The sequence below is a fragment of the Nelumbo nucifera genome, chromosome 5 (genome assembly GCF_055504915.1).
Source record: "Nelumbo nucifera cultivar China Antique chromosome 5, China Antique-T2T, whole genome shotgun sequence".
Lineage (NCBI taxonomy): Eukaryota > Viridiplantae > Streptophyta > Magnoliopsida > Proteales > Nelumbonaceae > Nelumbo > Nelumbo nucifera.
Genome location: NC_142653.1, coordinates 68,869,802 through 68,894,555, shown reverse-complemented (window position 1 = coordinate 68,894,555; position 24,754 = coordinate 68,869,802). Strand labels below are relative to the sequence as shown.

The 24,754-nt window shown below is 41.2% G+C and overlaps 1 long non-coding RNA gene and 1 other non-coding gene across 2 annotated transcripts; both read left to right on the top strand.

The window, feature by feature from the left end:
- The first annotated feature begins 306 nt into the window (after positions 1–306).
- Positions 307–24,045, top strand: LOC148791746 (uncharacterized). Its single transcript, XR_016076589.1, has 2 exons — positions 307–1,106; positions 22,143–24,045. It is a non-coding gene; the product is annotated as an uncharacterized LOC148791746 (long non-coding RNA).
- LOC148791747 (small nucleolar RNA R71) lies at positions 18,667–18,773 on the top strand. The gene has a single exon (XR_016076880.1). It is a non-coding gene; the product is annotated as a small nucleolar RNA R71 (small nucleolar RNA).
- Positions 24,046–24,754: the final 709 nt, after the last annotated feature.

The window sequence follows — 24,754 nt, the reverse complement described above, 5'->3', positions numbered from 1 at the left end:
TCTGGGCCTAATTGAGCCAATTTGACCACACTGATCATCTCAGGCTACCCAAAAACCCTAGCTTATAAAAACTTAGCCATAGATACCCTCATTTACCCTTCCATCTAAAAAGATTTCATTTTGGTCGATCTCACTGGTTTACACATGCACGACCCCACTCCTCAGTTAAACCCATCTCAACCCTCAATTTTTGGCCCAAAAATCTCTACCAATGAACCAGAAGACCCGCTTTGACCCATTTTTCCAAAATTACCAAACTGCCACTAGTCCTATTATAAATGCTAACCTAAATCCCTCATTCGAGCTAGTTAGAGACTATTCATTGTTCACTTTCCCTCACCCTTCGCACATAGTGGCAGATTAGTAGAAATCTCTCTCCACCGATCCCTCTCTCTTACCTTCTTCTCCTTCTCCTCCTCCTCTTTCTTCTTCTTCTCCTTCCTTTCACTCCGTTTTCTCTCGGTTCACCTCTCGTCATCACCACTACAGGTTGTAGCAGTAGCAGATCTGGACTCTTCTTCCTCCTCTGGACCGAAACAGAGCAACAGCCGATCGGTGGAGCGGTAACTACTTCACACCGGCTTCACCCCACTCTTCTTCTCATAATCTCACGAGGGAGAAGCCTTCAGAGAGTTACTGTTCCTCGGCATCTTCCTCTTAACAGTGGTGAACCAAAGCAGTGGCGAAAGAACCCTCTTCGGTTGCTCCTACTCACCCTGTAAAACTTCCCCTCCATTCTCTTCCTTTATTTCTTTCTCTCCCCAGATCCCTTGCTCCTTCCTCGCCTATCCCATCTTCAACGTAAAGCGGAGGAGTTACAGAGCAAGCTCCCATACGGACAGAACCCCTGTGCAAACCAAGCATTTTACGTCTGATCACAGGGCTCTCCCGTCTCTATCTTCATTGTCAGCTCGTTAGGTAGTGTTGTCAATTGAAGCCTTCCTCCTCCTCAATCTCCCCTGTTTGAATACTGTTCCCCAAAAACTTGCTATTGGTGATCAGAAGACCGAAACCCAGTTGAAGTTAACCCCGTATGATCGTGTTGGATTGAACTCGACATCGCTGGTATTCTCGTACAGATATTCCTCAGGCCACATCCTTCTCAGGTAGCTCCCTTTCTCTCATTCTGTGTATTTTTCATTTTTATTTTTATTCTTTTTTGTGTTTGTTTTAGCTCTACGCTTTACAGGCATCTGGAGCTGAGAGTAGAGGGAATGGGTTGATTCAGTTCTCGTTCCACTCAGTACCAACTCAGATTTAGGCTTAGGTTCTTATTTCCTGTTTTGAGGATTAAAATTCCTTTTACCCTGGAACCTAATAATTAATCTCATGATTTCTTCTACTTCTTCTCTTCTTTATTATCAATTGTTTTTTTTTTTTTTTACCTCTGAAATAATGGTATGGCAGTAGTTTGGTTCTGTTATTGATCCTGCTTGTTTTAGAAGATAGATTTTTATTTGGTTGAAGATCTACTAGGATTCACAGCTCATTTGGTTATCTTCTTCTCTAACTGTTTTATCGAGCCATTTGCTTATAGTTTTCCTATAGGTCCTTCCCCCTTTACTGTGATCGTCTTTAGGGATTAGGCTTTTCTTTGCAGTTTAGAATAATGATCATAGTACAGAAAAAGTGTTTAGCTCAAGGGATTAAGATTGATTTGAGGGGAGGAGATGGTAGTAGTGAGTAGCACAGATCTGGAATAAAATAAAATAATAAGAGAAATAGTGGTAATGAGAATAAGATATTGGAAGCTTGGGTGGTCTATTTGGTGGGAAGAGTATTTGCAAATTAGGAAAAGGGAAGAATAAGACATTTAGAGGAAAAGAGTAAATAGGTCAATAATTAGTAAATAAAAAATAAATAAATAAGTAGAAATAGATAAAAAGTAATTAATTAAAATAATATATATATATATATATATATATACATATACAAATATATATAGAATAAAGAAATACTAAAAAAAGATAAATAAATAAATAATAAAATAAAATGGGAAGGTTTTCTTTCATTCCCTTTACTCTGCTTTCTTATTGTTCAGCTGGATTAGTTTCTTATTTTGTGTTTATGCTTATTTGAGATCACCATGTGGGCCCCACCTATTGGACCCGGGAGAGGAGTGCCTAACCCCTTCCCTCTCCCATCCAAGTCTTATCTAGACTGGTTAGACTAGTGCCTTGGGTTTCGGAGTCACTATTAAAACAAAGCATTTTGAAAATCACTTTCAGAGGTCCCATCACCTTCATTTCTTAAACTGATGTGTGGCGGCTCCAAATCCAGCCCAAGTGGCTGAAGGGATGAGAGGTCCATCATATGGATGGCCGAACCCTGCAGGTAGGTTAGGCAAAATTTCAAAAATTTCTCTCTCCCATGTAGGAATCAATTTCCCTATTTTAGAAAACTGCATTTCAAGGATCAATCTTGAACCTAAACCGAATTAGATCTGAAACGAAAAGGTAGGAGAGGGATATACCTGATATAGAGTAACAGTAACTCTCAGAGAAGGTGTTCATGCCCAAGGAAATTACCAAAGACTGCTCCCACTGAAGATGATACAGCGTAGGGTGGAGCAGAATCAGTAGGATGGCTCTTCAGCAAGAACCTGATTCTTCACCAAGAATCTGATGGAGGGCGAGTGAGCACGACTTTAGATCACCTTTTCTGCCAAAAGGTGATATCAAGAACCCTTCTTGATCGCTCCTACAGGTGGAAATCGAACTGGTAATGGCAGCAATAGCAGAAGGCAAGAGCAGAAGATGCCATCAGTCTAATTGTATTGTCTTCTCTCTTGTATCAGTAATCTGATTGATAAATTGGGGTTCACCCTCCTCCTCTATTTGTAGCCTTCAAGAGAGGTTCTCCAAATCCCATTAGGAGTTTCCTAATCCAAATCTTGTATTTGGATCTAGACTCTCTTTAAGAGATAAGGATAATTCCTTATCTTATCTGCAGATAAAGATTAGCCCTCCTAATTTAATTAGGAGTTTCCTGATCCAAATCTTTATTTGGATCTGGACTCTCTGAGTGGATAGGGACAGTCCCTTATCCTATCTATTGATCTAAATCATAGAACCACCCCTCCTTAATTAATCTAATTAAGCCAGTTCGAATTGGGCTTTAGGCCCATTAAGTCCATGTGCTCACTTATCCTCCAAACTACTGCCCAGTTGGATATCCTTGTATGGCGTGGGACCCAAATATTGATCTACACATTAGCCACATGGGTTCAGCCCAACCTTTGTTATAAGGCCTGGCCAAATTCACTGTAGGAGACAGTGAACCCCTTAGTCCACCACCATGGGCTCTTAATGGGCCCAACATTTACACTAAATGGTAATTGGGTCAAGCCACCTTATAAAAACCCACTGTGGGCAGATGCAAGATTAGCCCATCAGGTATTACCCTCATTGGTCTTAGACTTAACCTCTCAGCCCATAATGATCAAACACTGCCCGACAAGAGAGGACCTCTCCCTCGGCTGCAAGGTACAATGCTGCACTCTCCACTCACATGGATCCCAGGAATTAAAACCTTTTGAAAACATTTTGAAACCACAATATTTATATGTATATCTCTATATAAATATATTTTGCAAAACAAATTTCAACGATTGAAATTGGTTGCCGACAACTTTGGTTTCCATTTGAGAGAGTGCATCCCTGATCATTCACTTTGTCCGACAAAGGGGTTGATCCTGTCACTATGATCATCCACTCAGATGACTTCTTGGACTGTCCCAACATACCTTGGTTTTGACCCCCTCTAATGATCTCACTGATTGGCATATCAAAGACAGCCCAATCCAACACCTAGTGCAGTATCATAATCGAGTCTAGGGGTCAGGTGTAACATTCCAGTTTTGCCCATCTACCTCCAAGGTCCAGGGCAATACTGGAATTCCGGTTCGGTTTAGGGTTTCAAGAAAACCCACACTGCATGTGCCTCAGGTCTCACCCTGGCAGCTGAGACAAGCCACCCCAACCAACTTGGCAGCACATCAATGTTAGCCTTGGCAGGACAAATCTCCCCAGATCTATCCAACGGTTGTGAAGATTCTAAACTAACACGAGTCTAATGTGTCTAGTTTAAGGGTATTACACAGAAACACACCATAATAACATGAATCAACTATGTACTTTATTCATTTACATTAAATGTCATAATGTACATCATTCTGATTGGAGCTAAGGGCATACACTGTTTAACAGTGCCAAGTGAGCCAGTTTTTTCCTACGATCACAATGACCAATCCTACATGTGCTGCGAGCCGTTGTTTCCACATACCATCTCGCATTGAAATTCCCAACGGACATAGGTGTGGGAGTTCTGCGAGGAGACCAGCTAGAATCCAGGAAGTGCTACATAGCATCTTTGAAGGCAAAGGGCAAGATCACTGTTGATATTGACCTGAAGCCACTACAAAAAAATATAGAAGAAAGAGCTCACCCGTTTAAAGAAACCATTGCAGTACCAGTCTCTAGAATAGAGCTTGAAAAAATGCTCCAAATCGAAGCTCATCAAATAGAACCCCTATGATATGAATTGGTAAGCTTCTTGCTAAATAATTTAGATGTTTTTGCTTGGCCGATTGCAGAAATGCCCGGCATAGACCCTAGATTGATAACTCATAAATTCAACGTTGACCCTAAAGTTAGACCCGTCTAGTAGAGGAAGAGAAACCTCACCTCGGAAAGGTGGCACATAGTAGATGAGGAGGTGGGAAAGCTACTAGCAGCAGACTTTGTGATGGAAGTCCAATACCTAAGCTGGATAGCAAATCCTATTTTGGTAAAGAAGGCGAACGACAAATGGAAAATCTACATAGACTATAGAGACCTAAATCGAGCTTGTCCAAAAAGACAACTTTCCCTTACCTAGCATAGACTCCCTAGTGGATGCGACCTCGGGATATGAACTGCTCAGCTTCATGGACGCCTAATCAAGCTATAACCAGATCCTGATGGATCTAGAAGACTAGGAGAAGACCGCTTTTATTACTGAAATAGGCCTGTACTGCTAAAAGGTCATGCCCTTTGGTTTAAAGAATGCTGAGGCAACCTTCTAGCGTCTAGTCAATTCTATTTTTTCCAATTTAATTGGTGATAAAGTAGAATGTTACATAGACGACATGGTTGTAAAAACACTTTTTTTCAAAGAATTTGATTTCCGATTTAAACCTTGTGTTCAATATTTTGAGAAAGAATAATTTAAAATTAAACCCAAACAAGTGTGCTTTCAGTGTGACCTCAGGTAAGTTCCTAGGTTACATTGTTAGCCAGCGTGGCATCGAGGGCAATCCCGGGAAGATCCAGGCTATCCTAGACATGAGACTACCTAGCTTGGTTAAGGAGACCCAAAGATTAACTGGATGGTTAGCAGATTTGAACCGATTTATGTCTAAATTGGCTAGGAAGTGCCTTCCCATTTTCAATGCTATAAAGAAAATCCAAGCCTTCGAATGGACTGAGGAATGTCAGCTCGCCTTTGATGAACTAAAGCAGTACCTCAGCTCGCCACCCTTACTGACCAAGCATGAGATTGGGGACGAGCTCAAACTTTACCTCTCTACGAGTGACGAGGTAGTTTGAGCTCTGGTAAGCTCATGGCCGGCACAAAAGGATTGGAGTCGCCACCTAATTTTTAGAGGAAATGGGGCCTCATTTTCGGGTTTGAAAAAAATGGTTTACTAGCCTTGATACTCTTTCCCATTCCATTAAACGAAATCCATCATTGGCTAACCGATCATTTGGTTTTACTTTTTTTTGCGAAGCTATTGCTTCATTTTTTCGCCGCCTTCCTTTATTCGTTTATTTGCTTGTTGTCCATTCGACTCCTCTTCCTAATCAATGCCCTTCTTAATATGGTTTTATCCATGAAACTAGGGGTGAGGGAACTAGATTTGAATCTCCCTCCAATAATGGAGAACATAGAAGCGCTGCATCTTCCTCGTCTTACAGAGGAGGAGAAGTTTACTGTGGATACCATTGTATCCGCACTTTGTTCACCACCAAGGAAAGGCATTGAACCGAAAGGCTTTGGGTTCAAAGGATTGGGAGAGGGAAGGTGTTAGGCACCCCTCTCTCCAAGCTTCTATAGCAGCCCTGTTAGACAGTGTATGCCCTAAGCTCCAATCAGCATGATGTACATTATGATATTTATTGTAAATGAATAAAGTAAATATTTGATTCATGTTATTGTGGTGTGTTTCTGTGTAATACCCTTAAACTGGACACATATGAGACTCATGTTGGTTTAGAATCTTCACAGCTGTTGGATAGATATGGGGAGATTTATCCTGCCAAGGCTGACACTGATGTACAACCAAGTTGGTTGGGGTGGCTTATCTCAGATGCCAGGGTGAGACCTGAGATACATGATGTGTGGGCTTTCTTGAAATCCTGAATCAGACCAAAATTCTAGTATTGCTTGGACCTTGGAGATAGATGGACAAAACTGAAATGTTACACCTGACCCTTAGACTCGATTATGATACTGCTCGGCTAATCTAGCATCTGCCCACAGTCCTTGGGCCTTCATAAGATGGCTGGACCCAAGGACCATTTAGTGTAAATGTTGGGCCCATTGAGAGTCCATAGTGATGGACTGAGGGGGTCCACTGTATTCAGCAATGAATTTGGCCAGGCCTTGTAATAGAGGTTTGGTTGAACCCATGTGGTTGATGTGTAGATGAATGTTAGGGTCCCACACCATACATAGAGAGCCAATCTAGCCAGCATTAAAAGGAAGTGAGCCTGAAAGCTTAATGGGCCTAAAGCCCATTTCAAAATGGGTTAATTGGATTAATTAAATAGGGGTGGTTCTGGGTTTGGATCAGTAGATAAGGATAAGAGGATAACTCTTATCCACTTAAAGAGTCCAGATCCAAATAGAGTTTTGGATTAAGGAACTCCTGATTTGATTTGGAATAGTTGATCTTTATCTACAGATAAGATAAGGGATTATCCTTATCACTTATCGAGTGGGGATAAGGTCACCTTCTTGGTGTTGTATGTGGACGATATCCTACTCATTGGGAATGATGTAGAAACGTTGACTTCAGTCAAGGTGTGGCTTTCGCAACAATTCTCTATGAAAGATCTTGGAGAAGCTTCCTATATACTGGGTCTTCGACTCTATAGAGATAGATCGGAGCAGATAATTGGATTATCCCAAGCTGCTTACATTAACAAAAGTGTCAAAAGGTACAGCATGGAGAACTCCTAGAAAGGAAATGTTCCTTTCAGGCACAGAGTCACTCTCTCCAAGAAGATGTCTCCCAAGACTTATGAGGAGATTGAGGGCACGAAAGACGTTCCCTATGCCTCAGTCGTAGGGAGCATCATGTATGCCATGCTGTGCACTCACCCTAACATTGCTCAGGTGGTGAGTGTCGTATTCAGGTTCCAGGCCAACCCAGGGCAGGAGCATTGGACTGCTGTGAAGAACATACTCAAGTACTTTCGAAGGACAAAAGAGTTTTGTTTGGTGTTCGATGGTAGTTCACTACAAATTCTAGGGTATACTGATGCTGATTTCCAGTCGGATCCAAATGATAGAAAGTCACATCTGGGTATGTTTTCATGATAGGATCGTGTGCTGTTTGCTGGAAAAGTAGCAAATGGAGGTCCACGACAAACTCCACAACCGAAGCCGAGTACATTGCCGCAAGCAAATCTGCCAAAGAAGCCGTGTGGATGAAAAAGTTCATTCATGATTTAGGAGTGGTTCCGTCCAGCACATCACCCATCCCATTGTTGTATGACAACAATGGAGCGATTGCTCAAGCTAAGGAGCCTCGAGCACACTCGAAGTCAAAGCACATCGAGAGGAAGTACCATGTATTGCGGGAGATTGTTGGCAGAGGGGATGTCCTGATTCAGAGGGTAGCATCAGCGGATAATGTGGCAGACCCATTGACTAAGCCACTCACACAAAAAGTGTTTGAGAAACACGTGGAAAGCATGAGACTCCAACTTGTACCAGATTGGACCAAAGTGCAAGTGGGAGTTGTTAGATAGTTTTGTATGCCCATAGTTTCAATCAGTTTTGGTGTACTTTTGACATTTAGTGTAAATGAATAAAGTGCATGTTTGATTCATGTTGTGTGATATGTTTCTGTGTTAGACCCTTAAACTGGACACTTAATGACACTCGTGTTAGTTTAGAATGTTCATAGCCGTTGGATAAGTCTGGGGAGATTTATCCTGCCAAGGCTGTCACTGGTGTGCTGCCAAATGTTGGGGTGGCCTATCTTAGCTGCCAGGGTGAGACCTAAGGCACAAGCAGTGTAGGATTACTTGAATCTTTGAACCGGACCAGATTTCTAGTATTGCCCTGGACCTTGGAGATTGATGGGCAAAACTGGAAAGTTACACCTGACCCCTAGACTCGATTATGATACTGCACTAGGTGTCAGATTGGGTTGTCTTTGATATGCCAATCAGTGAGATTCTTAGCGGGGGTCAAAACTTGGGTATGTTGGGACAATCTGAGAATTCATCTGAGTGGGTGATCATAGTGATAGGATCAGCCCCTTTGTTGGAAGCCCACACCGGATCGTCTGGGAGATGGGGCTTCGGAAGCCCGTATGAGGGAATACCAAGAATGGGAGGAGAAAAAATCCTTAGCCTACTGCTATTTCATAGCCTCTTTGGATAATCCGATGTAGAGGCAGTTCGATCAGATCGAACTCGCCAACGACATATTGGATAGTCTAAAGACTATGTACGAAGAGTAGAACCGTTCTACTCGCCAGAAGGTCCTGAAGCAGTTCATGACCGCGCAGATGACAAAGGCGCAACATGTTCATGACCATTGTCTCTAGATGATGGGTTACATTAACGAGCTGGAGGCCCTTGGGTCCGAGCTAGATTTGGTGACACAAATAGATGCCATTCTTAACTCCTTGCCTCTGTCCTTCAATTCGTTCATAATGAATTACAATATGAACAAGTTGAATGTCAGCATTCAAGAGCTCAACAACATGTTGCAACGGGCCGAGGAACTGATTAGAAAGGATGAGCTGATAGCCATGCTTATCGAAGCTGGCAAATCTGGCAATAAGAGGAGGGCAAAGAGGAAACCCCAAAAAAAGGTCACTAAGTCTTATAAACAAAAGAAAGACAAGGCATCCGATACCTATAACTTCTGCAAGCAAGTCGGCCACTGGAAATGGAACTATCCTGCCTACCAGGAATCTAAGAAAGGTACTTCCGAAACTTGTGTCATTGAGACTAATTTGTTAGTCACTTCTATGTCCTGGTGTGTTGACTCCGGGGCTTCAACTCATGCGTGTAATTCACTGCAGGGGTTCAAAGTAAGCAGAAGGCTGAGTGAAGGGGAAGTAACCTTTTTCCTGGGAACGACTGCAAGTGTTGCAGCTGCGGCAATTGGAACCGTAGAACTAATTTTTAGAGAAAGAACTATTGTACTTAAAGATTGTCTTTATGTACAGAACTTAAGAAGAAATTTAATTTCTGTTTCTAAACAATGTGCTGAGGGATATATTGTATACTTTAGTAATATGATTACTGTTAAACGGAATAATAAATTCATCGCATGTGGGGAACTGGAGAACAGTCTCTATGTTCTACATCCTTCTCTAGAAGCTAACTTAACCGAAACTACATCGGTCGAAATTCCCAAGAAAAGGACTCGTGATATAGTCAGTCCCACGTGCCTGTGGCATTACCGACTTGGCCATATCGGTATTGACCGAATCACAAGGCTGGTAAAGGATGGTCCTTTGGATTTTCTAACCGTAGAAGATCTTCCCACTTGTGAGCCTTGCCTCCGAGGCAAGATGACAAAAACGACCATTTAACGGTAAGCCTGAAAGATTTATAGGCACACTTAACCTTATACATACTGATGTATGTGGTCCCCTGAGTGTTAGGACTCGTAACCAACATGTGTATTTCATCACTTTTACCGATGATTTCTCACGATATGGTTGTGTACCTGATGAGACAGAAGTCTGAATCCTTTGAAAAGTTCAAGGAGTTCAGAAAAGAAGTCGAGAAACAGTTAGGGAGAGAAATTAAGACCCTTTGATCGGATCAAAGTGGCGAGTATCTCTCTGACAAATTCAGGGACTACTGGAAGGCCAACGGGATAATGTCACAGTTGGCTCATCCTGTAACAACGCAACTTAATGGTGTTTTAGAGAGGAGGAATAGGACATTGTTAGACATGGTCTGGTCACTTCTCACACGCTCGGAATTACCCACATCCTTTTGGGGATATGCATTAGACACTACTATCTACATGCTGAATCGGGTTCCAACCAAATCGGTTTCGAAAAGTCCGTACGAACTTTGGACCGGAAAGAAACCAAGTGTCAAACACTTGATGATTTGGGGTTATCCTGCACACGTTAAAAGAACGAGTGCGGACAAGTTGGAATCCAAGACCAGCTGTTGCCTATTTGTAGGCTACCCAAAGGATTCAGTGGGTTATCTTTTCTATGACCAAAGTGAGCAGAAAGAGCAGTCGAAATGCCCAGTTCTTAGAGACTGATTACATCCTAGACACCCATCATCAGGAAATAATTCCTGATGAGGAGAGCTCAAGAGCAGTGGGAGATGTCCCACAAGTTCCAGGTAGTGACCAACCTAGAAGATCCTCCCGGGTATCCAGGCCACTAGTCTGTTATGGTTATGACCAGGATAGTTACCTGGTGGAAGCCTTGACTTGTGAGGAGGATCCCGTGGCTTACGCAGAAGCAATGTTAGGCATAGATTGCCAGAAGTGGGTGAAGGCAATGAGAGCTGAGATGGACTCGATGGAGGTCAATGGCGTCTGGACTCTAGTCGATCCACCCTCTGGGGTAAAAGCAATTGGTTGCAAATGAATCTATAAGAGGAAGAAGGGCCCCGATGGCAAGATTGAGACCTACAAAGCTCGTTTGGTGGTGAAAGGGTATACTCAGAAAGAAGGCATCGACTATGAGGAAACCTTTTTCGCCCGTGGCCATGCTTAAATCCATTAGGATCCTGCTAGCTGTAGCAGCCGCAAAGCTTCATTGCTGTTGGTCAGGAACACATGTTATGTAAACTTAATAGATCCATATAAGGACTTAAGCAGGCTTCTAGGAGTTGGAACATCTGTTTTGATTCTGCCATCAAATCGTTTGATTTTGAGTAGAATCTGGATGAGCCCTGTGTTTACAGGAAGTCCAGTGGGGATAAGGTCACCTTCTTGGTGTTGTATGTGGACGATATCCTACTCATTGGGAATGATGTAGGAATGTTGACTTTGGTCAAGGTGTGGCTTTCGCAGCAATTCTCCATGAAAGATCTTGGACTAGCTTCCTATATACTGGGTCTTCGACTCTATAGAGATAGATCGAAGCGGATAATTGGATTATCCCAGGCTGCTTACATTGACAAAATAGTCAAAAGGTACAGCATGGAGAACTCCAAGAATGGAAATGTTCCTTTTAGGCACAGAGTCACTCTCTCCAAGAAGATGTCTCCCAAGACTTCTGAGGAGATTGAGGGCATGGAAGACATTCCCTATGCCTCAGCCGTAGGGAGCATCATGTATGCCATGTTGTGCACTCGCCCTGACGTAGCTCAGGCGATGAGTGTGGTAAGCAGGTTCTAGGCCAATGCAGGGTAGGATCATTGGACTGCTGTGAAGAACATACTCAAATACCTTCGAAGGACAAAAGAGTTTTGTCTGGTATTCGATGGTAGTTCACTACAAATTCTAGGGTATACTGATGCCGATTTCCAGTCGGATCCAGATGATAGAAAGCCTATATCTGGGTATGTTTTCACAATAGGATCGTGTGCTGTTTGCTAGAAAAGCAACAAACAGGGGTCCACGGCAGACTCCAAAACCGAAGCCGAGTACATTGCCGCAAGTGAAGCTGCCAAGGAAGCCGTGTGGATGAAGAAGTTCGTTCACGAATTAGGAGTGGTTCCGTCTAGCACATCACCCATCCCGTGGTTGTGTGACAACAATGGAGTGATCGCCCAGGCTAAAGAGCCTCGGGCCCACTCGAAGTCTAAGCACATCGAGAGGAAGTACCATGTATTGCGGGAGATCGTTGGTAGAGGGGATGCCCTGATTGAGAAGGTAGCATCAGCTGATAATGTGGAAAACCCATTAACTAAGCCACTCACACATAAGGTGTTTGAGAAATACGTGGAAAGTATGGGACTCTGGCTTGTACCAGATTGGACCTAAGTGCAAGTGGGAGCTGTTAGACAATTTTTGTATGCCCTTAGCTTCAATTAGTTTTGATGTATTTTTGATATTTAGTGTAAATAAATAAAGTACATGTTTGATTCATGTTGTGTGGTATATTTCTGTGTAAGACCCTTAAACTGGACACTTAATGAGACTCGCGTAAGTTTAGAACATTCACAGCCGTTGGATAAGTTGGGGAGATTTATCCTGTCAAGGCTAACACTGGTGTGCTGCCAAGTGTTGGGGTGGCTTGTCTCAGCCGCCAAGGTGAGACCCAAGGCACATGCAGTGTAGGATTACTTGAATCCTTGAACCGGACCAGATTTCCAGTATTGCCCTAGACCTTGGAGATTGATGGGCAAAACTGGAAAGTTACACCTGACCCCTAGACTCGATTATGGTACTGCACTAGGTGTCGGATTGGGCTATCTTTGATATGCCAATCAGTGAGATCCTTAGCAGGGGTCAAAACCTGGGCATGTTGGGACAATCTGAGAATTCATCTGAGTGGGTGATCATAGTGACGAGATCATCCCCTTTGTCGGACAAAGGTAATGATCGGGGATGCACTCTCTTTGATGGAAACCAAGCTGCTGGTAGTTGATTTCAATCGTTGGAATTTTGTTTTGCAAAATTTATATATATGATATATACTTATATATGGTTTCAAAATGTTTGCAAATGGTTTTAATTCCCGGGATCCATGTGAGTAGAGAGTGCAGCACTGTTCCTTGCAGCCGAGGGAGAGGTCCTCTCTTGTCGGGCAGTGCTTGATCATTAAGGGCTGAGAGGTTAAGTGTAAGGCCATTTAGGATAATACCTGATGGGCTAATCTTGCATCTGCCCACAGTCCTTGGGTTTTTATAAGATGGCTTGACCTAGGGACCACTTAGTGTAAGTGTTGGGCCCATAGGGTCCATGTGATGGGCTCAAGGGGTTCACTGGGCTTGCTAGTGAATTCGGCTAAGCCTTGTAACAAAGGTTGGGCCGAACCCATGTGGCTGATGTGTAGATTAATGCTTGGGTCCCACGCCATACAAAGAAGTCCATCTGTGCAACAGTTTGGAAACTTATTGAGCACTAATTACTTATTAGGCCCAAAAGCCCATTTCGAATTGGGCTGATATGATCACCCACTTAAAGGGGCGAATCTGTAGATAGGATTAACCTCCTGATGAGATCAGGAATGGGCTGATGCAATCTACAGATAGGATTAAGAGTATCATCTATTTAAATACAGATTTGGATTGGGATAACTCCTAATGGGATTAGGAGGTTTCTTAATCACTAAGAAAGGAGGAAACCCTGATCTTGATTTACAAGAATTCGACCTAGGGTTTTGCAGTTACTCTCTCTACAATCTGAGATAGGATCTCACCTCCCCTAAGCTGAAAACCGCATTCACGCCTCTTTCAGCCTTAGGGATCTCCTCCAGCCGCCACCACCTTGCTGCATAGTTCGAACTCCATTGAGGGAAGATCAAGAAATCTGTTCTTGATATCAGTCTTTGCTGAAAGGCTGATTTGGTTCGGTGCTCTAAGCCTCCAATGAGTTCTTGTGAAGAGTTCGGTACGTGAGACGTACATTGTTGGTTCTACCCTACCATCACTGTGTCATCTTTAGTGGGAGCAGATCTTGGATCTTTCTTTGGGCGTGAACACCGACGTGTTAGATAGTTTTGTATGCCCTTAGCTTCAATCAGAATGATGTACTTTATGAGTTTATTGTAAATGAATAAAGATACATATTTGATTCATGTTCCCTTGGTATGTTTCTGTGTAATACCCTTAAACTGGACACTTAATGAGACTCGTATTAGTTTAGAATGTTCACAGCCAGTGGGTCGGTCTGGGGAGACCTATCCTGACAAGGCTGACACTGTAGTGCCACCAAGTCGGTTGGGGTGGCTTGTCTCAGCTGCCAGGGTGAGACCCTAGGCACATACAGTGTAGGATTAATTGAATCTTTGAACTAGACCAGATTTCCAGTATTGCCCTGGACCTTGGAGATTGATGGGCAAAACTGGAAAGTTACACCCGACCCCTAGACTCGATTATGATACTACACTAGGTGTCGGATTGGGCTGTCTTTGATGTACCAATCAGTGAGATCCTTAGCGGGGGTCAAAACCTGGGTATGTTGGGACAGTCCGAGAATTCATCTGAGTGGGTGATCATAGTGACAGGATCAGCCCCTTTGTCGGACAAAGGTAATGATCGGGTATGCACTCTCACTGATGGAAACCAAGACTGCCGGCAACCGATTTCAACCGTTGAGATTTGTTTTGCAAAATATATTTTATATAAGATATAAAAGTATATATATATGGTTTCTAAATTGTTTGCAAGAAGGTTTTAATTCCTGGGATCCATATAAGTGGAGAGTGCAACACTGTTCCTTGCAGCCGAGGGAGAGGTCCTCTTTTGTCGGGCAGTGTATGATCATTATGGGCTGAGAGGTTAAGTGTAAGACCATTGAGGATAATGCCTGATGGGCTAATCTTGCATCTGCCCACAGTCCCTGGGTGTTACAAGGTGGCTTGGCCCAGGGATCACTTAGTGTAAATGTTGGGCCCATAGAGCTCATTTGATGGGTTTTAGGGGGTACACTGTCTTCAGCAGTGCATTCGGCTAGGCCTTGTAACAAAGGCTGGGCTGAACCCATGTGGCTGATGTGTAGATCAATGCTTGGGTCCCACGCCATACAAGGAAGCCCAACTGGGCAGCAATTTGGATGTTTTTTGAGTACATAACCTTAATGGGCCTTAAGCCCATTTCGAACTGGGCTGATTTGATTCGTCATTTAAAGGGGGCGAATTCTGAAGTGGGTCAGCTAAAAGGATTGGGCTTAGACCCTATCCACTCAGAGAGTCCAAGATCTAAATAAGATTTAGATCTGGAAACCTCCTATTTAGATTAGGAGATAGCTGATCTGATTTGCAGATAAGATAAGGATTATCCCTTATCACTAAGGGACTTCTAACCCAAATATGATTTGGATTAGCAACTCCTAATTTGATTAGGAGCTGATCCCTTTGAGATTATAAAAGGGGAAGGGGGCGGCAGCCTTTTACATCATCAATAGCATTCTTCTCTTCAAGAAAGAGAGATTAAGAGATTTCCTGCATACTGCGAATTCTCTTCTGCCGCCACCTTCCTGCCATTGCCATTCCTTCAGTTCGATCTCCAGTTCTTGGGAGCAATCAAGATTTGATCTTGATCTCAATCTTTTGGGAAAAGATTGGTTGGAGCTGTACTCACAAGCCGTCCAGTTGATTCTTGCGAAGGGTCAAGTTCTTTTGAAGAACATTGTTGATTCTGCTCCATCCTTCACTGCGCCATCTTCAGTGGGAGCAGATTTTGGATCCTTCCTTGGGCGTGAACACCTCCATTGGGAGATAGTATTTCTCCGTATCAGGTATAATCCTCTCCCACTCCTTTTGCTTCAGATCTGGTTCAGTTTATGGTTCAAGATTGATCCTTGAAAATATGATTTTCTAAATAGGGAATACGATTCCCAGTTGAAGGGAGAGATAAAATTTTTGAAATTCGCCCCTTATTCCGCAATCTTTGGGCGTCCATAGGATGGATCTCTCATCCCTTCACGACGTTAGGAGATTTTCATTCTCCGTATCAGGTATAACCCTTCCTTTGATCTTTGGTTCAAATCTGGTTTGGTTTCATTCAAGTAGGATCCTTGAATTTTGATTCTAAAATCAAGGAATACGATTCCCAATTGGAAGAAAGGTAGGAAATTTTTGAAATTTGCCCACCCATTCCGCAACCCTTTTGGCGTCCATACGATGGATCCTACCATTCTTTCACTTAATCACTAAGAAAGAGGAGAAACCCTAATCTTGAATTATCAGAATTCGAACCAAGGGGTTTTGAGCAAAAAAATTCTCCTGCGATTTGAGATAGGATCACAGAGTTCTCCTCCAGCCCCCGCCGCCATTCACTGCCTGGTTCGATCTCTCTGAGAGGGAAAGATCAAGAAGGTGTTCTTGATATCAGTCTTTGCTGAAAGGCTGATTGTGTATGGTGCTCTTCGCTTCCATTGAATTCTTGTGAAGAATTTGGTTCGTAGGACGAACACTGCTGGTTCTGCTTTAGCATCACTGCATCATCTTCAGTGGGAGCAGATCTTGGGAGTATTCTTTGGGTGTGAACACTGACGTTGGGAGATACTGACTCTCCATATCAGGTATAACCCTTTCCTTTCTCTTTGGTTCAGATCGGGTTCGGTTTTGGTTTGATTAGATCCTTGAATATTGTATTCTAAAATCAGGGAATATGATTCCCAGTTGGAAGGGAGGAGAGAAAATTTTTGAAATGCACCCACCCTATTCCGCTGCATTCTTGGCGTCCATACGATGGATCTCTCCCTCCTTTCAGTCGTAGACACCCAAAAATAAAACCTATACTCGTAAAAATTAAATGCAGTAGCACGAGTAAGGATCGTTCCCACAGAGAGCATCTAACCTAAATTATGTGCTGTGTGAACAAAGATGGAGGGGGGGTTGTATGCGATGAAAACCAGAATTAAAGAAAAGAAAATCAGAATTAAAAAAGAACAATATTTAAATGGGAAACAAGGCGATTCAGAGTGCTGAGACTAATCAAAAGAACGAGTCTTGGTCTAGGATAACATCCACCATCGGAAGTTCACTACTGCTCATTGATGCAAAAATAAATCAATTCAGACTTTGAATATTCATCATAGGAATTGGTTTCCTGTATACAATATGGCATGACATTGATAGAAGCTCCTAAGTCTAACATGGCCTTCTCAATTCTAGTGTTACCTATCGTGCAAGGGATAGTAAACATACCTGGATCTTTGCACTTTGTAGGGAGTTTTCTTTGAATGATTGCAGAAACATTCTCTCCTACTCTCACCTTCTCACATCCTTTCAGTTTCTATTTCTTTTTATGTGTACACAATTCTTTCAGGAATTTAGCATATTGAGGTACTTATTTAAGAGCATTAAAAAGGGAAATATTTGCCTCGCATCTACGAAAAGTCTCATAAAAATCTTTATACTGCTCATCTTTTCTAGAACCTGCTAAAGCATTAGGAAAAGGAGGTACCGGTTTATAATCAGAAAGGGGTGGAAACTTACGCATAGGTACTTCATCATCATCGGGAATGATGTCTTATTTAAGAGCATTAAAAAGGGAAATATTTGCCTCGCATCTACGAAAAGTCTCATAAAAATCTTTATACTGCTCATCTTTTCTAGAACCTGCTAAAGCATTAGGAAAAGGAGGTACTTATTTAAGAGCATTAAAAAGGGAAATATTTGCCTCGCATCTACGAAAAGTCTCATAAAAATCTTTATACTGCTCATCTTTTCTAGAACCTGCTAAAGCATTAGGAAAAGGAGGTACCGGTTTATAATCAGAAAGGGGTGGAAACTTACGCATAGGTATTTCATCATCATCGGGAATGATACTTATTTAAGAGCATTAAAAAGGGAAATATTTGCCTCGCATCTACGAAAAGTCTCATAAAAATCTTTATACTGCTCATCTTTTCTAGAACCTGCTAAAGCATTAGGAAAAGGAGGTACCGGTTTATAATCAGAAAGGGGTGGAAACTTACGCATAGGTACTTCATCATCATCGGGAATGATGTCTTTCTCCTTTTCTTAATTTGATGATGCAGGGGCTGCCCTTGCTGGAGTTTCAACCTCTTCATCACTTCTCAAAACGATTGCACTTACTTTCTTTTGGATTCACAACTATTCGAGAGGGTAATTTCCCCGAACTTTGCACCTCTAACCGATTAATTGCGGTCACCTTCTGGCCCATCTGATTGTCCAAACGTTGGATACTGGCCCTTGTCTCCTGCTGAAATTGCAAAGTGTTAGTGGCAAAAGATTTGACAATATCCTCTAAAGACATACCTGAATTAGAAGTTTGGGCTGGCTATTGTCTAGGGGGGTGCAACTGATATTCATAGAAAGTTGGATGATATTGCGGGAAAGTTGGGTGGTTCTGTGGATTCCCATATCTGAGATCGGGATGATCCCTCCATCCCGAATTATACGTGTTTGAATAGTGATCATATTTCCTTTGCGGTTGCCTTGGAAAACCACCTGTTGCATTTACTTTCTCAACGGGCTCCTCTTGAAGAGTTGGGCACATATCAGTTGGATGCCCTACTAATGAACATATCCTGCAAGCCTTTACCGTTTGCATGTTACCTACAACCATTTGACGAACAAGAGAAGTCAGACTTGCAATTTGTTGTTCTAGGGAAGAGATATTTACCTCATTAGCATGCTTTGATAGAGGGTTGAGCCTACATCCGAACCGTTGAGAGTTGGCCGCCATATTTGCAATAAGGTTTCTTGCAACCTGGGGAGTTTTATCCATTAAAGCTCCTCCACTAGCAGCATCAATCATGCTCTTATCAGTGGGTTGAAGACCCTCATAGAAATACTGGATCTGTAGTTGCTCGCTGATTTGATGATGGGGGCAGCTTGCACATAATTTCTTAAAACGTTCCCAATATTCATGTAGGGACTCCCCATTGTACTGCCTTACACTGCATATTTCCTTTCTGATGTTGGCCACCCTTGAAGCTGGGAAGTACTTCTCTAAGAATAGCCTCTTCATTTCGTTCCATGTGGTAACACTCCTGGAGGGTAGATAATAGAGCCAATCCTTAGCCAAATCCTTCAGAGAAAACGGAAAGGTTTTCAATTTGATTTGTTCTTTAGTCACCCCCGTGGGTTTCATACTCATGCATACCACATGCATTTCCTTCAGATGCTTGTGATGATCCTCACCTGCAAGACCGTGAAAAGTGGGCAAGAGATGTATCAGTCCAGATTTCAATTCAAAATTAGCATCAACATCTAAAGCAGGAAAAGTTATGCATAAGGGTTGCTGATTCAAATCAGGTGCAGCAAGCTCTTTCAAGGTTCGGTTTCCAGCCATGATGTTTTCTTCTCTCAAATCAGAACCGTTAACAGATAAGGAATCAAGATCTGGATCGTTCTCTTCAGAATGACTCCGAGCTTCCCTCCTTAACCTGCGCAAAGTCCCCTCTATTTCTGGATTGAATTGCAAATCACCTTTCTTAGAGAATCGAGTTACAGACATAAATCAAGGAAACCCTAATAAACCATGAACGACATACCATAAAAAAAATCTAGAATGAATAAATAAATCAATAAATAAGATAGAAAATACTCTTCGCTAAAAAAAATTCAGGAAAGTAAACAATGATCACAAAAAGCACAAAAACTGATTAGAAAAACTCCCCGGCAATGGTGCCAAAATTTGGTGTGCTGCTGTAGGCACCCAAAAATAAAACCTATACTCATAAAAATTAAATGCAGTAGCGCGAGTAAGGATCGTTCTCACAGAGAGTATCTAACCTAAATTATGTGTTGCGTGAACAAAGATGGAGAGGGGGTGATGAGAATAAGATTTATCATATTTTCATCCCCAATTATTCAGTCTTTTATACTGAATTAGTACTTAATTGGACTCATATTTCTTGTATTTCGGTGCAGGGCAATGAAAGAAATCGCAAGAAGGAAAACAAGGCTAATCGGATGATTTTTCACAGTTTTGGCAACATTCAGTAAACTGGGCCTAACTTTCATATCCGGGCTCCGATTGGGCGGATTCAAGATTCATTGGAAAGATAAGAGAGAAAGATACAACTTTCATGTTTTGGACTTTCGCAGATTCTGCCTATATCGAAGTCAAATCTGGGCTCGAAGTCGGAACAATTTTGTAGTAAGGCCCAGTTCACAGCTGAAGTCCATTTCGCAGAGAAGCCTTGTGGCGGTCCGAGTTATTAAAGCAGCCCACTCGAACTCAAGAATCCAAAGAGTCCTCTTATATTCAAATTTTAAATGTAATTGTAGAGAGTTAAGGAAGATTGAGATCATGAGATAAGAGATAAAGATAAGATAGGATATGATGAGTTTGAATAAAACTGGATTATCCATTCTTGAGATAACTCCAAGTGGTTGTAAACTATATCAAAGGTTGGGCGTACCAGTCTTAGGGGGGATCACGAACTGAATTGAGGATCCATCAAGAAAAGATCAAGAAATCAAGAAACTTGAAGAAGAAGGTGGCGGCAAGGAAAAGAGGAGATCTCAGCACCATGGGCGAATTCATGAGTTCTTCCTTTCCTCTTGTTTGCTTTAATTCTTTTATCATGAACTAATTTGTTTTTAGCTAGGGCTATGGAAAGCCTAACCATGATAATGAATATATTTTTATCTTTCTGATCTATTCAAGATTGTGATTTCCATAAAGTCTATGAATTATCTTGCTTAATACTATTATGAGTGACCATCTCTTAATTGATCAGACGTATATGAATGAATTGAGAGAGGAATTCATAGAGCTGACCACATAATTCATGGTGTGAATTGAATGGTATATAAGGGTATATACACATGATTCATCTGAATATAATAGTTTTTCCTTGGACCTAATGCACTTCTATCTTGAGAACTCTAGTCAAGAGATCGAAGGGTTACCTGATAGAAGTAGTTTTAGTACATCTCGAGAGAGAATATTAAATAAAATTGGAAAGACTTCAGCTTATGGGAATGATTAATTGTCTTGGATAATCTCATCCATTAATAGGGCTGTTCACGGGTCGGGTTGGGTCGGTTTACTGCGATTTTTCCAACCGACCCAACCTGGTCGGGTTACCTGACATAGAAACCGAAACTGACCCAGTGTTAAGCAAAACCGACCTGGTCGGTTTGAGTCAGGTTGGGTCGGTTTGGGTTCTAAGTTCATCCTTGTGATAAAATCTTGCTAATTTTAAAAACAGTCATAAATTGAACATCATTTCAGCCATCTCCTATGATAAAATTTAAATGAAAAGTTAATCACAAAAGTTGTTCATTAATCACTATTCACTAATCCAAAGTTTCTTGTAACCATTCAAAAACTAGGTGGCCTGATGGGCTTTGGAACTTCATGTTTAAACTAGGAACTAAGTCAGTTCGGTTCGGGTCGGTTTTGGTTTTCTTGTGTGAAAACCAAAACCGACCTGAATCATCGGTTTAGGAATTTGCACAACCCAAAACCGACCCGTGCTGATGAAAACCCGGCCGACTCGGGTTGGGTCGGTCCGGGTTGGTCGGTTTGGTCGGGTTGGGCCTTCTTATGAACAACCCTATCCATTAATATTCATTTGAATGGTTAGGTGGACCAAAAGCCCTAGCGATTTCACCTATTGCATATTCGGTTAGTGATTGCCATTGCTTTTATTTTCTTGTTGTATTTTCAGTAGTCCTTTCTCTTAAATCTGAATTTTGATTGTCCAAATAATTAGGGAAGACTGTAGTTCTAATACTTATTTTGTTAAATCCCCGTGGTAATGATATTTTTATACTACTTGATAAGTAGTGCACTTGCTAGGGTTATAATCATAGCTATCAAGTTTTTGATACCTTGCATTATAGGAAATACTGAATTTGAGGAAGCTTTATGTGATTTAGGTGCCAGTATAAATCTAATGCCATATTCTATTTTCGAAAAACTTGGATTGTATGAACTAACTCCTACTACTATTACCCTGCAATTAGCTGATAGAAGCATTAAATATCCTAGGGGAATAGTAGAAGATGTTTTAGTCAAAGTGGGCAATTTTATTATTCCTGCTGATTTCATTATGTTGGATATGGTGGAAGATAGGACAATGCCTCTGATTCTAGGAAGACCCTTTCTTGCTACTGGTAATACTTTAATTGATGTACGAAAATGTCTACTTACTTTTAGAATCAATGGTGAAGAAGTCATATTTAATGTATTTAAAACCATGAAATATCCCAACACAATTGAACATGAAATATATGCAATCGATTGCAATGATGTTTGGGCAGTGAAATTAACGCATCTAAATTAGATGACCCTTTTGAAAGCTGCATTCCTAATTCTTGTAAAAATGTACAGGTCTTGGATGAAGAAATTAAGGAGGTTTTGAACTGTTTGGAGGCCGGTCAAGAAAGGTTCAAGCCAAGACAAGGTAATGCTCATTATATTATGTTGCCGATTTCTAATAAGAGACCGTTACCCTCTGTTTTGCAGGCCCCTATTCCAGATTTGAACCCGCCCATGATGGATGGAAGGGGAGCACACCGAAAGCTGCAACCACGAGAGTTAGAGGATCCGATTCATGATTATTAAAAATAGGGAAGTTTGTTTTTCCTTTTTCTTTTTGTTTTTACATTTCTAGTTTATTTTTTTTGCCATTTCTTTGCATTTAACCTCACATTGAGGACAATGTAAGTTTTAAGTGTGGGGGAGGGGATTTAGGATTTAGGTTAGAGTTTAGGTTGTGTTTTAAAATTTGATTTAGGTCGTGATTTATCCAAAAAAAATAAAAAAAAGGACTCAACTCTTTTGGAATCAATTGAAACAATATTCTGGGAAAATTCTTGTGGACCTAGTAATGAGGTACAATTAAGAAGTACATGACCTATCTAAAGCCATTTCCAGTTAAGCTAGTCCTAAATTCAGGTTTAAGTAAATAGGGTGAATACTTTTGGTAGGATGGAGCATAAAATGCACCTACTAGCCAACATTTCAAACAGTAGGATGGAGCATAAAATGTACCTACTGACCAAGTAATCCTAAAAGTGAGATGGAGCATAAAATGCACTCACTTCCACCAAGGAGAGAAAAAGAAAAAAAAAAGAAGAGAAAACGGAGAGAACAAAAAAAAAAGAGAGAGAGAGGGAGAAAGAGAGGAGATAAAAAATGTTTTCCCTAGTTTACTACCTCGTTTGTAGTAGCAAAAATTGGATTGACTGATGAATGAGTCATGTATGAATTGGTTGTATTGATTTAACAGTTTGCAATAGTTAACCTACAATATTTGTGGAGAAAGATGAAGGAGAGTTGAGTTTAAAAATCGGTAGGATAGTTAGTTTGTTCATGTTTTATTTTTTATTTATTTATTTTTATTTTTTTTGAGTTTTGTCTTGCCCGAGGACAGGCAAAGTTTAAGTGTGGGGGGATTTGATGAGAATAAAATTTATCATATTTTTATCCCCAAATATTCAGTCTTTTATACTGAATTAGTACTTATTTGGACTCATATTTCTTGATTGATGGTTCAGGGCATGAAAGAAGGAATTAGGAGAAAAGCAAGGCAAATCGGATGATTTTTCACAGTTTCGGCACCGTTAAGTAATCTGGGCCTCTCGTACCCGAGATCTGATTGGGCTGATTCAAGACTCACTGGAAAGATAAGAGATAAAGCTACAACTTTCATGTTTTGGGCTTTCGCCGATTCGGCCTGCATCGAAGTTAAATCCGGGCCCGAAGTCGGGGCTAATTCGTAGGAAGGCCCAATTCGCAGCTGAAGCCCAACTTGCAGAAAAACCTTGCAGCAGCCCAATTCGCAGAGGAAGCCTAATACGAATGCAAGAACAAGAAACTGAGAAGAGTCCTACCAGATTTAAATTTGTGATGTAATCCTAAAAAGATAAAGAGATTGAGTTCACTAGATAGAGAGATAAGAGTAGGATTAGACTAGGACTTTCTAATTTTGAAAGATAAACTCCCAGAAGGAGTTGGAGACCACCCCCTCCCCTTTAAGCTATATAAAGGGACGGGGGGCAGACTAGAGAGGGAGGAAGAAGGCAGAGGAGCAATCAATCTATCAAGCAAGAAGATTGCAAGAAGGAGGTGGCGGCAAGGAGAGGAAATCTCAGCTCCAAGGGCGACACCATGCGTTCTTTCTTTCCACTTGTTTGCTTTATTTCCTCTAGTATGAACTGATTTATTTATAGCTAGGGCTGTGGAAAGCCTAATCATAACAATGAATATATTTTTATTTTGATTTTTCCAAGATCGTGATTTCCATATAGTCTATGAGTTATCTTGCTTAATGCTATTAGGAGTGACCATCTCTTAATTGATTAGGTTTATGTGAATGAATCGAGAGAGGAATTTATATAGCAGACCAAATAATTCATGGTGTGAATTGAATGGTATATAGGGGTATATACAAATGATTCATCTGAATGTAATAGTTTTTCCTTGAACTTAATGCATTTCTATCTTGAGAACTCTAGTCGAGAGATCGATGGGTTACCTGATAGAAGTAGTTTTGATATATCTTGAGAAAGAATATTGAATAAAATTGGAAAAACTTCAGCTTATGGGAATGACAAATTATCTTGGATAATCTCATCTATTGCTATTCATTGGAATGGTTAGGCGGACCAAAGGTCCTAGCGAATTCAGTCAATCGTTGCATACTTCAGTATTGGTACTCTTGCTCTTGTTTTCTTTTTCTGTTTTTCAATAGCTTTTACTCTTAAATCTGAAATTCGATTGTCCAAATAATTAGGGAAGGCTGTAGTTCTAATACTTATTTTGTTAAATCCTCATGGGAACGATATTTTTATACTACTTGATAACTAGTGCAATTGCTAGGGTTATAATTATAGCTATCAAGGGGGTTGTATGCGATGAAAACCAGAATTAAAGAAAAGAAAATCAGAATTAAAAAAGAACAATATTTAAATGGGAAACAAGGCGATTCAGAGTGCTGA